The 8855-nt window shown below is 45.3% G+C and overlaps 1 pseudogene; it reads left to right on the forward strand.

Annotated features, from left to right (window-relative positions):
• Window positions 1-7445: 7445 nt before the first annotated feature.
• Window positions 7446-8855, forward strand: Ptma-ps6 (prothymosin alpha, pseudogene 6; annotated as a pseudogene).

Below are 8855 nucleotides of genomic sequence, written 5' to 3' on the forward strand. Positions count from 1 at the left end.
TCTAGAACTCACCCACCATCTTTTACAAGGCACTATTTGAGAACTTGGAGGAGTACCGGTTGGCCCACCCCCAAATAATTGTGCTCCAGTATGTAGATGACATCTTGATTGTTGCTCTTGACCTGGAGACATGACAGAGGCCACATGAGACCTGCTACAGGAGTTGAATCAACTTGGCAATGGAATGTCTTCTAAGAAGGCCTAACGTTGTCACCTATCTGGGGTATAAACTCAAGGGGGGCCTGAAGTGGAAACTTAAGGGTTCTTTGGAAAGTCAGTTGTGTTGGAAGATATTTTTGGGGGGCAAACACGTGAAGAAGTGTTTTCCTGAAGTAGATACAGGTGAAAGACTAAGGTAGACTTGTGAAGAAATGTTTCACTGAAGCAGACACAGGAGAGAGGATTTTCTGCTACAGGAAACACTGGTTTCGTGTTGCTTCCATGGAGTCAGGCCGATTGGCAGAGTGATGTCAGCTGAAACAGATGAACATGGTGAGGCAAGACATGTGCTGAGACAAGACCCATGGAGGACATGTGATAAATAGGACTCCATGGACAGTGATGGAGGAGGAGCTAGGCTTGTTTATAGGCTTAGCTGTGTAAGGTCTCCTGCCTTTGCCCTCTTTGTTTTGCTGAGAGACATACAGCCAAGAACTTTCCTTGGCATTCCTCTTGGTCACTCCTGTTGACTCCAGCCAAGGCTAAGACTGGTCTCTGTTAGGTCGTGTCACCGCCATTGATTCATGTTCATGAACTCGACTCTACTGAAATGGACTGATGGTGTATCCGTAAAGTGTTTGTGAATAAATTGAGCTGCTCCTGCTAACCTGTGACCTAAACCACACATTTCCAGACGATATGGACGAGAGTTGCTTACAAAGAACCTTTCTAAACAGGTCCACTTCCCCCACATCTTTTCTTTTCTACTACACCTCTGGTGGGTGGTGAACTACAAGAGAGGTTAAAACATTTAAGAACCATCATTAAAAAATAGTTGCTTAAAAAGATTAATGTTACTGCTGGATGCCTGGAAGGAAACCATCCTTAGAAACCCAGTTCCATCAACTGAAGGCAAGTATGGGAATTTCTGTGATCTGCCAGGTTTTGCAGACTCTCAGTGCCAGGGTTCACTGAGGGAGTCAGACCACCATATGAGGCTACTAGGGGCCAAGAAGAAAAAATAGAATGGACCCCTGAGATGGACATGACCTTTAAGGTTCTAGGAAGAGCCTTATTGGAAGTGCCATCCCTGATTCTCCTAGACATTCGCAAACCTTTCCACCTGCATGTGGATGAGAGAAAGGGCATAGCAAAGAGAGTGCTTACCCAAACTTTAGGGCCATGGAAAAGACCTGCGACTTATTTATCTAAGAAGCTGGACCTGGTGGCCCAAGGATGGTTAGTCAGCTTACCTCTAGAACATGGCTGCCGCTGCCCTGCTAGTCAAGGACACTGACAAAAATAACCAATGGGCAGGAATCTATCACCCCACACACACACCCATACTATCGAGGGGACCCTCAAGAATCCACCCAGCCAGTGGCTGTCCAACACCAGACTGTGCTCTTTCAGACTCTGTTGAATCCCCCTTGCATAGAGCTAACCCATCATCTGCCCTTAACTCAGCCACCCTGCTACCTGACCCATCCATAGATGGGTCATGTTGTGCTATAGTTCTGGAGGGCACGTCCAGAACATCAGGCTGGACTTGACTGATGTACCCTGGCCAGATGTGGAATGTATGGATGGGAGCAGCTTCATCCAGGGTGAGTCAGGTATGCAGAGGCCGTGGCAGTGGACTTGGACTGTTATCTGGGCAACTGTTTTTTGCTGCCAGGAACCTCAGTTCAGAAAGCTGAACTAAAGGCTCCAACCCAGGCTTTAAAGCTGGCAAAAGCGCCTTAGCTAACATCTACACTGACAGCAGATACGCCTTTACTACAGCTCATGTACATGGGTTCATGTACTAAGAGAGGGGATTATTGGCTGCTGAAGAAAAAAAAAACAACATCAAAAATAAGGGAGAAATACTTGCTTTACTGGAGGCATTATGGCTTCCTCTCAAAGGGCATCAGAAATAGCCCGAGGGAACAGGTTAGCTGATAAAGCTACGAGGATGATCACCTAAGCGTCTACTGCCAACATCCTTGAAGCTTTGCCACCCCCTGCACTCCCAGTCATTGCAGTTCAGGATCTCTGTTTCCTAGAACTGGGCAAATCCAGGCAAGCCGATTACTGGAAAAACCACAGGCCAAGGGCAGTCAATCAGAAACTGCCCTGCCGTCAGAGCTGCCCTTTACCTGGCTTAAGGCCAGGACCCCAGTTCCCAGCTGTGCCCTCCCCTCAACCCCGCAAGCCCAGCAACGGTTCTGGAGCCAATCCAGAGGACCCCCACTCTCCTAGAGATGGAGCCAACCAAACAACATAAAGGAATTCTGTAGTGCCATATTGGATTTGGGCCTGGCCACTTTGTAACTGCATGGCCACAGTAAAAGTCATGGGATTGTTGGACAGAGGCCTCTCCCATGTATTTATGGCACAGGAAGAAAAGACCAAGTAGTAAACACCCGATATCTCCACTGCATGACCTCTGCTGAGCCCCGCTGATGCATGTGGAACTGACACACCTGGACCACACCTGGGTGGTGGTCAATTTACTTCTGCCTTTTACTTCCTCAGCCTTTATCCTTGAGATTTAGGCTGGTCTTCTGGGATTTCTCCCTAATTAATTCAGGTCTCGTAGTTGGTCTTTTGTTACCAAAGTCATGAGCCAGGTAGTCACGAGCCAGGGTTTCCCACTGTGCTTCCCAGACATTTTCTACCTGAAGACTTGGGTATATAAGTGGTGAATAAAGCTACAGGAGTCTCTCACTCTTCCTCCTCACTCTTACTATTCCTCTCACTCTCACTCTTCCCTCCGCTCTCCATTTTCTCTCTCTCTCTCTCTCTCTCTCTCTCTCTCTCTCTCTCACTCTTCCTCCTCACTCTCACTATTCCTCTCACTCTCACTCTTCCCTCCGCTCTCCATTTTCTCTCTCTCTCTCTCTCTCTCTCTCTCTCTCTCTCTCTCTCTCTCTCCCCCTTTCCTGGCTTGACAGGATAACCTGTGTGTGTGTGTGTGTGTGTGTGTGTGTGTGTGTGTGTGTGTGTGTGTGTGTGTGTGTGTGTTTCTTTCATCCCGTAGGCTTTCGCCCGATTCTCGGTACCAGGTCAGTGCTGGCGCCGACAGAATTCCTTCTACCTCTCCCTGGAATTCCCCTAGTGTGTTTTAAATTGGGCCTGTGAGCTCACTTGGGTGTCTCCATCTTAGTAAATAGTAGACCCCCCCCCCCATATTGAACTTCTGCAGAATAAAAAGCTCTTCACTTTTGCATACTATTCGTGTCTGGGTTATCATTCTTAGGCGAATTATGGACCCTTACAAAATTCCCAGTAATCCTGACTCGGTGACCCCCCCAACCTAAAAATGCACAGCTGAGACTATCTGCTGTTATATTATGACTGCTTTCTTCTTCTTTTCTTTTGCTTCTGTGACTTTCTTACACAGACACCAAAAGCCTGTTTTGAGTTGCCTTAACCACTTAACTCGGCAGAACAGAACAGACTTTTTTCTTGCTTGCAAAGATATTGAAGGTCTTTGTGTAGTTTTTCCCTTCTCCTTCATGCCAATCTCAAATTTGGCTCAGAGATAGTCCTACGAGCAGCTAATCAATAAACCTTTTTTTTTTTCTTTTTTTCGGAGCTGGGGACCGAACCCAGGGCCTTGCGCTTGCTAGGCAAGCGCTGTACCGCTAAGCTAAATCTCCAACCCCTCAATAAACCTTTTAATTAAAATTGGATTCAGTCTATGGTCTTTTCCGGGGTGAGGGAGTCACTGATTCTATAACTTCCACCATGTATTTCTATAGATCCTATAGTTTCTGTAGGTTGCATAAAATAAAACATTTTGATTATGAATTCTGTAATGGCTATTTTGGGCCTATTAATTTGACTATAACTGGAATTAACTAAAATTGAACTGATTTCAAGTGCAAAGACGCACCCTAAACTTAGATTTTTTTTCAAATCCTATTTTTAATGATTCTTAAACACTTTAACTTTCCTTGTAGCCTACTACCCACCAGAGATAGTGGAAAAGGAAGGATACGGGGAAAGTGGGCCTGTTTAGAAAGGTTCTGTGGAGCAACTCCCCTCTGTGTTGTCTGGAAACCAGCAGTTCAGTGCACAGGTCAGCAGCAGCAGCTTGATTCACTTGCTAACACTTCACAGATACACCAGCAGACCAGTTCTGTACAGTCACGATAGCAGGAGGCACGAGTCAGCAGCAGGGGCCAGGAGGGACTCCAGGAGAAGTTCTCAGCTGTGCCTCAGGGAAGCGAAGATCAGCAAAGAGTGGAGACCAACAAGCATTGCACAGCTTAGCTCTATGAGCAAGCCAAGCTCAGCCTCCATCACTGTCCCTTGAGTCCTTTTATACCCTCCAAACACCACATGTCTTCCACAGTTCTCACCTCATCATGTGCATCTGTCTCAGCTGACATCACTCTGCCAATCAGCCTGAGACCACACAGCAGAACACCAGAACTTTTTGGTGTGTTTCTCTTTATGGAGTCCTGACAAATGGAGCTCAACTACACAATGTAAGGCAGACCAATACATGCTTGTCTTTAGCGAACAATCCATCATGTGCCTTTCATGTGTTTGCTTTAGCAGAAAATCCTCTCTTCTGTGTCTGTTCCAGTGAAAAACTCCTTCACGAGTCTGCCTTAGTTTTTCACCTGTGTCCACATCAGGAAAACACTCCTTCATGTGTTTGCTCCAGCAAAACACCATCCAACACAACTGATTCTCTGAAAAACCCATAAGTCTCCACTTCATGTTGGGGTTTTGTTGTTGGTGGTGTTTGTTGTTTGTTTGTTTGTTTGTTTGTTTAGACAAGATTTTTCTGTGTAACACTGGCTGTCCTGGAATTCACTCTGTAGACTAGGCTGGCCTCAAACTCTGTAGTGATCTGCCTGTCCTGGGATTAACATCAGGCTTAAGTCTAGACATTTTAAGATGGGAAGATAAAACTTAAATCTGGGCCATACCTTCTCTGGCAACCTGTAAAAGGACACGGAAGAAGAAGACACTTAACTTTTGCTTGCTTGCCCTTGTTCTCGCTATCAAGTTAATTCCTTCACTGATATTAGAACCTTCTTTTCTAGGATTCTGATGTATACTGAAGACCAGGAGAGACATCCAGCCTGTGCTTTCTACTGGGAGACAGCCATGAACTAGTCAGACTATAACCTGTAAGCCACTCTAATAAATCCTGTTTTCCTGGGATAGTGGTAGAGCATGCCTTTAATTCCAGCACTTACAGAGCAGAGGCAGGCAGATCTCTGTGTGTTCGAGGCTAGCCTGGTCTGGATAGCCAGGGCTGCACAGAGAAACCTTGTCTTAACAAACAAACAAACAAAAACAAATTCCTGTTTTTTTGTACATAGATTTATTCTATTAGTTCTGCTTCTTTAGAGAATCCTGACTGATACAAGTCATTAACTTGCATCCATTAATTAACAATGGGGTCCCAGATTTTACAGTTTTCTTAATATAATTCTATTTTATATAACATCTGTTATTGCATTATAAACATTGCATAACCTTGAATTTCTGCAGTATTTTCAATACTGTATCACTTAATAATGTCTTGTGTTTTTGTTGTTTGCTTTTCTTGTTGGGCATGTTATCTTAGCCTCCTTGGAAAAGTCAAAAAGTGTGGGCCTGTTTGTGCTTGCCATGTGTTCTCTGAGGCACCAGCATGAAACTGGGCAGTTGGTACTCTGGAAACATTCAATCCAATGTTTGAATATAGGAAGTTATTTGTATGAAAACTGAGAGTCTAAATCCTGTTTATCCTCAGCCAAATGAAGAGATGGTATAGTTAATGACTACCATTTTTCTTCTTCTTCTTTCCTTCCCTCTCACTTTCTGTGGAATCCAAGAGAGCTGCTGACATGCTGTGGGTGGGAATAGATGGCGACTTGGGTTTCAAGGCCGCCTCCATCTGTTCTGCTGAAAGACTGTCTATCCTGCTTCAGGATCCACTGAGCCAAACTACAGAGGGGAGGGCAATGGAATGTGGTAATTCAAGTAGAATTTTTTTTAAAATAAAATTGATTTTTAAATTTTGTGTGTGTGCACGCACGCGTGTGCATGTGAGTGTAGGTGCTCTTGGAGTTTAGAGGCCTCAGATTTCCCTGGGGCTGGAGTTACAGTTGGTGGTAAGTCACCTGTTGTGGGTGCTGGGAATTGAACTCAGGTCATCTGGAAGAGCAATGTGTGTTCTCAACCACTAAACTATAGCCGCAGCCCTCATGAGTGTTATAAACATACAAACTTATCCTCAGGATTCACTGAGTACAATAAAACCTGGGTCTGTTCTAAGAGTGCTGTCACAGCTGGCAGGTACGTCTCAGATCCCAAACCCCTCAAGAGGGGAGGACCAGGTTTCACTCCTGTGATGAAATTGCTACGGGAAAAACTAGAGCATAGTTACTGGACTGCAGGCCCAGGTCTTGTCCAGGGAGTCTGACTTCACTTCTGAAGTGTGTGTGTGTGTGTGTGTGTGTGTGTGTGTGTGTGTGTGTGCAGGTGTGCTAGGGGTTGAAGCTAAGGCCCTAGACAAGCATTCTCCCACTGAGTGAAAGCCCAGCCCCTTTACAAATTTTCTTTGTGACTAAGTCCCTCAGCTTGGCCTTAAGATTGTGACCCTCGTAGTTCTTAAACCTTCAGTCTCGGCTCTCTGAGGTCTATGCAGTCATTCTCAGCCTGGCTTTGCTACTAGCTTCTCTATCTCCAACCACACGGCCCCCAGTTTCAGTAACTGCCACTGCCGCCGTCAGGACAGATTCCTGCAGCTCTAGTCCTGAGTCCTTTGCCCGGTGTCTGCAAATCTGAGAGATATGGCCCGAGCATCAGGCTTTGCCCTAGGAACAGGAACAGTGTGGCTGAGGATATATATGGAAAGTTGGTTGGGTCCTTATCTGGCATGTCTGAGATCCTGAATTCAAAACCAAACCAAACCAAACCAAACCAAACCAAACCAAACCAAAGCAGAAAACATGCTGGTGTATACTTGTAACCTCAACTCTTGGGTCATCATGAGCTACGAAGCAAATCTGAGGTCAACTTGGGGTATGCAAGAGCCTGTCTCAATTTCAGACAAATAAACAAGACAAGAACGGAAGTAAAAAACTCCAACTTTACCTCCCAGTTCTTCCCAGTTGTCTTCCTAACTCTTGTTCTCAGAGAGCACGCGATTACAGTCACAAGCGGCTGTTTTTCTGCTAGCTTGACTTCGCTAGCCTTATTCTCTTGCTGAGGGAGGTGGCCCTTTGCTAACAGACTCTGATTCTGTTCGGCTGTGATTTTTATCTCGGGTTCTGGAAAGGCATGCCTTCCACTCTGATACACTTCACTTGAGCAACTAACAGCATATATTATATTTTATAATATGGTCTAATTACATGCTAAGTAAATTGCGATGATGAATGGGTTTGTCAGTTCTCTGTTGCTGGTATCATGGTGTTTCAATTTGATTGGCGACTCGTGGTTTTACCACATCTGTTAAAAGGTAAAAACAGGAATCTTTGTGAAGGCCCTGTCTGGAAGACCATCGTCACTTTGGGGTCAGTCCTTTGACACTATCATTATGTGATGGCTGACTGGCAGTTCTGAAAAGCCATCTTGTACCTGGGTCGTGCTCCGCGCTCACTGCAGCCACCTTCGCTGCCCACCGCCTCCTCCAACGTGGACTTCAGCAGCTTTCTCGCCAGAGTCCTCGAACTCGACTAATTCCTTACTCACAGCATTGAACCACTGGCGTGCCCCACCATGTCACACGCGGCAGTGGACACCATCTCCGAGATCACCACCAAGGACTTGAAGGAGATGAAGGAAGTTGTGGAGGAGGTAGAGAGTGAAAGAGATGCGCCTGCCCATGGGAACGCTGTAAGGAAGAGGATGGAGATGAAGATGAGGAAGCTGAGGCTCTTCCGGGCAAGCGGGTAGCTGAGGATGATGAGAACGATGATGTTGACACCACCAAGAGGCAGAACACTGATAAGGATGACCAGACAGCAAAAAGGAAAAGCTAACCTTACACACCTTGAACTATTCACCCTCCACTTCCTGTCTCAGAATTTAAACCTGGTCACCTTCCAGTAGAGAAGCAGGCCCCGCCCACCCACTGCGGGCAGTGCCACCACGGATGACATGTGCTCTCTACCACCCCACCAAAACCACAACATGAACTGGCAACATGGGAGGAGAAAAGAACCAGAACTTCCCAGGCCCTGCTATTTTTCTTAAAAATATTTTAAAAAGAAAACTTGTTTATATTTTTATCTACATTTTATATTTTTCTACATATTGTTAGGAATCAGCCATTTTAATAATAACAGGTGACTGACCCAGCCTTCAGAGCGTTTTCCGTCCTACCTCAGACTGTATTTGTGGTGTGACCATGCTCATTATAATCTCAAAGGAGAAAAAAAACATTATTTAAAAAAAAAAAAAAGGAACGGGCTGCAGAGATGGCTCAGCGGTTAAGGGCACCCGACTACTCTTCCAGAGGTCCTGAGTTCAATTCCCAGCAACCACATGGTGGCTCACAACCATCTGTAATGAGATCTGATGCCCTCTTCTGGTGTATCTGAAGACAGCTGCAGTGTACTTATATATAATAAATGAATAAATCTTTAAAAAAACAAAGAAACAAAAACAACATCCAAACAATCTTATTCCGAGTAACATTTCTGTGTATGTACCTAGCTATACTATAAGTAGTTGGTTTTTATGAGACCGTTAAA

The sequence above is a fragment of the Rattus norvegicus genome, chromosome 4 (genome assembly GCF_036323735.1).
Source record: "Rattus norvegicus strain BN/NHsdMcwi chromosome 4, GRCr8, whole genome shotgun sequence".
Classification (NCBI taxonomy): domain Eukaryota; kingdom Metazoa; phylum Chordata; class Mammalia; order Rodentia; family Muridae; genus Rattus; species Rattus norvegicus.